Below are 7555 nucleotides of genomic sequence, written 5' to 3'. Positions count from 1 at the left end.
AATATGATATGACTTACCAGATTCCCCTTCATAAAAAGGGTGATTTTTCCCCACAGGGGACATTTGGCAATGTGTAGAGACATTTCTGTTCATCACACTTGAAAGGTGATATAGTGGTTAAAAGCCAGAAGTGCTGCTAAACTTCCTATAATACACAGAACCCCTCCCCCCCAACACAGAATGTCAGTATAGATGCTCCTTAAATTAGGATGGGGTTACCTCCTCATAATTCATCATAAGTTGAAAATATTGATGAAAGTATTACGCTACCAGACTTCAAATTATACTACAAAACTATATTAACCAAAACAGCATGATACTAGCATAAAAGCAGACATACAGACCAATGGAACAGAATAGAGGACACTGAAATCAATCCATGTACTGACAGTTTGCTGATCTTTGACAAAGGCACCAGGAACATGTATTGGGGGAAAAGACTGCCTCTTCAATAAATTGTGCTGGGAAAATTGGATATCCATATGAAGAAGAATGAAACTAGATCCATAGCTCTCACCATATACAAAAATCAACTCAAAATTGATGAGAGACTCAAATATAAGACCTGAAACTCTAAAACTCCTAGAAGAAAGCATAGGGGAGACACTTCATGATGTAGGACTGGGTAAAGACTTCATAAATAAGACCTCAAAAGCACAGGCAACAAAAGAAAAGAAAAACAAAGAAAGATTATATCAAACTAAAAAACTTCTGCACAGCAAAGGAAATAATCAAAAAAGTGAAAAGACAACCTACAGAATAGGAGAAAAGATTTGCAAACTATGCATCCAACAAGGGACTAACATCCAGAGTTATGCAAGGAACTCAAACAACTTAACAGTGAAAAAACAAGTAACCCAATTCAAAAATGGGCAAAGGAGCTGAATAAACACTCGTCAAAGGAAGACATACATATGGCCAACACATAGATGAAAAAATGCTTACCATCTCTAAGAGTCAGGGAAATGCAAATTAAAACTACATTGAGATAACATCTCACCCCAGTTAGACTAGGGTGTCTGCTGATGAGGATGCAGACAAAGGGGAACCCTCCTACATTGTTGGTGGGACTGTAAATTAGTGCAGCCATTATGGAAAACAGTATGGAGGTTTCTCAAACAACTACAGATAGAACTACCACATGATCCAGCAATCCCACTTCTGGATTACCGTTTGGGTACCCACTATGGATACCCAAAGACATGTAAATCATAATGTCAAAGGGATACCTGCACTCCCATGTTTATACAGCTCTATTTTCAATAGTTAAGAGTTGGAACCAACCTAAATGTCCATCAACAGACAACTGAATAAAGAAAATGTGGTATATATACACAATGGTTACATACACATAAAAAAGAATGAAATTCTGTCATTTGCAGCAATATGGATGAGCCCAGAGAAAATTATGTGAAGTGAAGTAAGCCAGGCACCGACAGAGAAATACTGCATGTCCTCACTCATAAGTGGGAGCTAAAAAATAAACAAACAAATAAAAAAGAAAGAAATATACAACAATCACAATAATACATTGAACTTTCAAAAGGAGAGAACAGAACTGTGGTTACTAGTGATAGGAAAGGTGGAAGGGGAAAGGGGTTACTCAGGAACTGGTTAATGGACACAAGGAATGATTATATTTTGTAATGATGAATATACTAACTATCCTGATTTGAGCATCACATATTGCACACAGGCATTGATATTCAACTCTGGACCCCACAAATGTGTATAATCAAATATGTTTCAATAAAAAAAAGGAAGGAAAATATCATAAGTGAAAAATGCATTTAATGCACCTAATCTACCAAACATCATAGCTTAGCCTAGCCTACCTTAAACATGCTCAGGACACTTACAGTAGCCTACGGTTGGGTAAAATCATCTAACACAAAGCCCATTTTATAACAAAGTGCTGAATATCTCCTGTAATTTATTGAACACTGTACTGAAAGTGAAACCCAGAAAGGTTGTATGGGTATTCAAAGTGTGATTTCTAGTGTATGTATATCACTTTCACACTATTGTAAAGTGAAAAAATCATTAAGTTGTACCATAATAAGTCAAGGACCATCAGTAGTGCTGAGCTTGAGAAATCCTGCCTATATCCCTGTTCTTGCCAGTCACCAGGGGAAGCCCCGGATTTCTAGTCCTCCTTCATTTTTGTCTTTTTTTTTTTTTTTTTTTAAAGATGACCGGTAAGGGGATCTTAACCCTTGACTTGGTGTTGTCGGCACCACACACAGCCAGTGAGCGAACTGGCCATCCCTATATGGGATCCGAACCCGGGGCCTTGGTGTTATCGGCACCGCACTCTCCCGAGTGAGCCATTGGCCAGCCCTATAATCTTTTTTTTTTTTTTTAAAGATGACCGGTAAGGGGATCTTAACCCTTGACTTGGTGTTGTCGGCACCACACACAGCCAGTGAGCGAACTGGCCATCCCTATATGGGATCCGAACCCGGGGCCTTGGTGTTATCGGCACCGCACTCTCCCGAGTGAGCCATTGGCCAGCCCTATAATCTTTTTTTTTTTTTTTAAAGATGACCGGTAAGGGGATCTTAACCCTTGACTTGGTGTTGTCGGCACCACACACAGCCAGTGAGCGAACTGGCCATCCCTATATGGGATCCGAACCCGGGGCCTTGGTGTTATCAGCACCGCACTCTCCCGAGTGAGCCATTGGCCGGCCCCCTCCTTCATTTTTGGATTCTAATGCCAATGTGGTTTTGTGCATATACTTTCCTGCTGCATCTCCTGCCCCTGCCCATGTCTTAAAACCTCTTCCCTGTGAATTTAAGGTCAATCAAAATACTCCATTTCTTCACTCTTTTTCTGAATGGTCCCCTCACCTTCTTGCTCTCACTAGACCTGGCTTCCTCTAATAACACTCTTTCTCCAACAACCCTCTTGTATTAGTTTGTTTCTGTTGCTTATAACAGAAGACCTGAAACTGGGTGATTTATGGAGAAATGAAATTTACTTCTTTCAGTTTGGGAGGCTGGAAAGTCCATGGTCCAGGGGGCACATCTGATGGGGGCCTTGTTCTTGGTGGCAACTCTACAAAGTCCCATGGCAACCAAGGTATCACATAGTGAGAATGGCCTGAGCAAGAGCAAGCTAAACTTCTCACTCATTCTCCTTAGGAAGCCATCAAAACAAGGCCTGAGGAAGAGCAAGTTAAACTTCTCACTTGCTCTCCTAATGAAGCCATGAATGGATCAACCCATTCACAAGAGCACAGTCCTCACAATCTAATCACCTCTTAAAGACCCTACTTTTCAAATACCATAACTGGATTTCCCACCCTCTTAACACCATTTCAACAGAGATCACATTTCCAATACACGTAATTCTGGGGGACACATTTGATTCATAGCACCTCTTAAGCAATGGCTGTCTTCTCTGCCGCTTCCATCACACGACGGGGAATCGGGCAGTGGCACATGTTTTACTTGCTCTTCCTTGGCTTCCAAACCCATATCACTCTCTCCCTAACAACACGCCCCTTTTAATCACATATCATCAGATCTTAATATTTACTACTTCATTTTGGGGGTAGTCTCTACCTCAACCCAAGTCACTCCTCTCAGTCCTTGAAGATTTTAGCTCCTGGTCCTCTGTTATTCCCTACAACAGTGTTCTTATTGTAATTATTGGTCATTTCAATATCCATGCAGATGATCCTTCTAATATTCTGGCCTCTCACTTCCTTGAGCATTTCTCCTTCTCCCTATGTCAGCCACTTACTCCCTGGACCTTGTCATTGCCAATAACTGCAACTCCTCCATTACCTCCATTTTAAACATCCCACTCTTCAACACCATAGCCTATCTTTCCAGCTCTTTTTCTCCAGTACTTCAGCTCCAACAATTCTTTGACCCTACTCCATCAGGAAAAAAAGTCTTTAATTCTACCACCTCTTCTTCATTTCTTATCTCTCTCAGATCCATATTTTCTTCTGTTCCTGGCTTACATTTCAGTCAGTCATTAAAATCCCCCACTTGCATGTACCCTACGTACCCTTGTTCTGCTCTTGGCTGCTTTAAACCACCTAAGTTAACTTTTTTCTTCACCTGCTTTGTTCATACATCTGAGAAGCTGAACATGGCTGGGGAAAAGCATGGTGTCATGACTGGTCCCACCTTCAATTCTTTACCAATACCTCCACTGGGCCCCATAAAGCTTTCCAGTAATTGTGTTAAACTTTGCCAATTTGTTCCTCCTCCTATACTCCTAGATCAGTGATTCTCAAGGTATGGCCTGCCGACTTGTAGCTTCAGCTCTGCTTGGGAAGAATGTTAGACATGTAAATTCTTGTGCCCCCCACCCCCTCCAAATCAGAGTCTGGGAGTGAGACATACAAATTGTTGCTGTACCAAGTCCTCCTGGTGATTCTGATGAACACTCTGGCTGGAGAAACCAAGTTCTAGCTGCTGTTGGGGAGTCATATCTGGCTTACTGCCTGTTTTGTTCATTCGACAAAAATCCACATACAATTTACCTATTTAATTTGTACATTTTAAAAACTTCTAGTATTTGCCAGATTTATTTATGTAACCATCACCACAACCCATTTTAGAACATTTTTATCACCACAAAAAGAAACCCCAAACCCTTTAGTTGTCATCGCTCAATCCCCTCATCTCTCCCATCCCCTGACAGCCACTAATCTACTTTCTCCCTATGTATATATTTGCCTATTCTGGACGTTTTATATAAATGAAATCACCCAATATGCTGTTTTTTGTGTCTGGCTTTTTTTACTTAGCATGATATTTTCAGGTTTATTCATATCGTAGCAAGTGTCAGTACTTCATTTCTTTATATTGCTCAAAATATTGCACTGTATGAATACACCACATCTTGTTTATCTACTCATCAGTTAATGAACATTTAGGTTGTATCCACTTTGGGATATTAGAAATAATTCTGTAGGGCTGGCCAATTAGCTCAGTTGGTTAGAGTGTGGTGCCAATAACACCAAGGTCCAGGGTTCTATCCCTGTACCAGCCTGCCACCAACAAAACAAAACAAAACAAAAAATAATTCTGCTATGAACATTTGTGTATAGGTTTTTGTATAGACATATGTTTTCATTTCTCATGATTACAATCTAGGAATTGAATTGTTGAATCATACGTTAACTCCATGGTTAAGCATTTAAGGCCTGTTTTCCAAAGCAGCTTCACCATTTTACTTTCCCACCAGTGATAAATGAGGATACTCATTTCTCCACATCTTCACCAACATTTGTTATTGTCTGTTTTTTAAATTACGAACATTCTAGTAGGTGTGAAATGATATTTCATTGTGATTTAGATTTGCATTTTCCTGATGGCTAATGATGTTGAGTACATTTTCATATACTTATTGCCCATTTGTATTTCTTCTTTGGAGAACTATCAGTTCAGATCTCTTGCTTACTTTTATGAATTATTGATTTATAAGAATTTTTTAAGTATATTATAGTTACAAGTTTTTCCTTTATTAGATATGTGTTTTGCAAAATTTTTTTCTCATTCTGAGAGCTGTCTTTTCACCATCTCAATGTCATTCTTGGAGCACAAAAGTTTTTAATTTTAATAATGTCCTGTTTATCTATTTTTTCTTTTGTTGCTTTTACTTTTGTTGTCATATTATTAAAAAATTGTCTAGGGCCGGCCCGTGGCTCACTCGGGAGAGTGCGGTGCTGATAACACCAAGGCCACGGGTTCGGATCCCATATAGGGATGGCCGGTTCGCTCACTGGGTGAGCATGGTGCTGACAACACCAAGCCAAGGGTTAAGATCCCCTTACCAGTCATCTTTAAAAAAAAAAAAAATTGTCTAAATCAAGTTCACAAAGATTTATATTTATGTTTTCCTCTAAGAGTTTTATAGTTTTGTCTTGGATTTTTAGGTCTTTAATCCATTTTGAATTAATTTTTGTATATGGTGTGAGGTAAGAGTATGTTATTCTTTTGCATGTGCATATCCAGCTGTTGTTGCCTGTTTTTGTAAATAAAGTTTTATGGAACCCAGCCACACCCACTTGTTTACCTATTGTCTATGGCTGCTTTCATACTAGAACTGCAGAGTGTGTAGTTGTAATAGAGACTGTCTGGCCTACAATGTCTAAAAAGTTTGCTGCCTTGCGTTGAATTTCCCCTGAAAACTTAATCTTCACTGTTAAGTGTTGAGGGTGGGAAATCCTATTATGGTAACTGAAAGGTGGGGCCTTGAAGAAGTGATTAGATTGGAGGTCCATGCCATCATGAATGGAATAAAAATGGTGGTCATGGGCATGGTTTGGAGGACTTCTTTAAAAAGAGAGTGAATGAGGAGGTTACTCTTGCTCTCTCTCTCTGCTCTGCGATTTTGTAATGCGATGCCCTGCTGTCGTGGAAGTCACCACCAAAGAAAGCCTTCACCAGACATGCTCCCTGGATTTTGGATTTCCCAGCTTCCCAAACTGTAAACATTAAATTTCATTTTCTTATAAATTACCCAGTTCTGTGTATATTGTTATGAGCAACAGCAATGGACTAATACATTTACTATCCAGTCTTTTGCAGAAAAAGTTTTTTTTTTTTTTTTTTTTAAAGATGACCGGTAAGGGGATCTAAGGGGATCTTAACCCTTGACTTGGTGTTGTCAGCACCACGCTCAGCCAGTGAGCTAACTGGCCATCCCTATATGGGATCTGAACCCGTGGCCTTGGTGTTATCAGCACCGCACTCTCCCAAGTGAGCCACGGGCCGGCCCGCAGAAAAAGTTTTGATCTCCATTTTTTCTCAAAGCTCCAATACTTGCTCTCCCACCTCACTCTTAATTGAAGGCCCTACTGATGACTCTGAAACTTGGAACAATTAGAGAGTATTTCCACAAGTTCTCACCACTTCATCTATTAACTCTTTTACATCTGGGCTCGTATCCCTTACCTTTTTCCATGCTCCTAGTTAAGGCCATCCTTCCACTTGTGTATAGGATCACAACCCATTGATTATTCACTCTCTATTGCATTATTCTCATCATCATACAAACGTGCTATAACACTAATCATCTTTATTTTATTTATTTACTTATTTTTTATTTTTTCCAGGCTGGAGTGTTTATTTGATTGGGCCCTCTGGACATGTTGTCCATGGTTACCCAGATAAGGGGCTTCAGGCTGCTTGGCCTTCTACCTGGCATGAAAGCTGTCTCCCTAACTGGGGGGAGATGCTATCTCAGTGTGGTTTTCATTTGCATTTCCTGAATGCTGAGTGATGTTGAGCATTTTTTCATATATCTGTTGGCCATTCATATATCTTCCTTTGAGAAATGCCTATTTAGCTCTTTTGCCCATTTTTTAATTGGGTTACTTGTTTTTTTGTTGTAAAGTTGTTTCAGTTCCTTGGATATTCTGGATTTTAATCCTTTGTCAGGTGTATATTTTGCTAATATTTTCTCCCACTCTGTTGCTTGTCTTTTAACTCTGTTAATTGTTTTTTGTTTTTTTTTTTCCTGTGCGGAAGCTTTTTAGTTTGATATAATCCCATTTGTTTATTTTTTCTTTGGTTGCCCATGCATT

This window comes from Galeopterus variegatus, unplaced genomic scaffold (assembly GCF_000696425.1).
Source record: "Galeopterus variegatus unplaced genomic scaffold, G_variegatus-3.0.2 Scaffold120, whole genome shotgun sequence".
NCBI lineage: Eukaryota > Metazoa > Chordata > Mammalia > Dermoptera > Cynocephalidae > Galeopterus > Galeopterus variegatus.
This window is presented reverse-complemented; position numbering follows the sequence as displayed.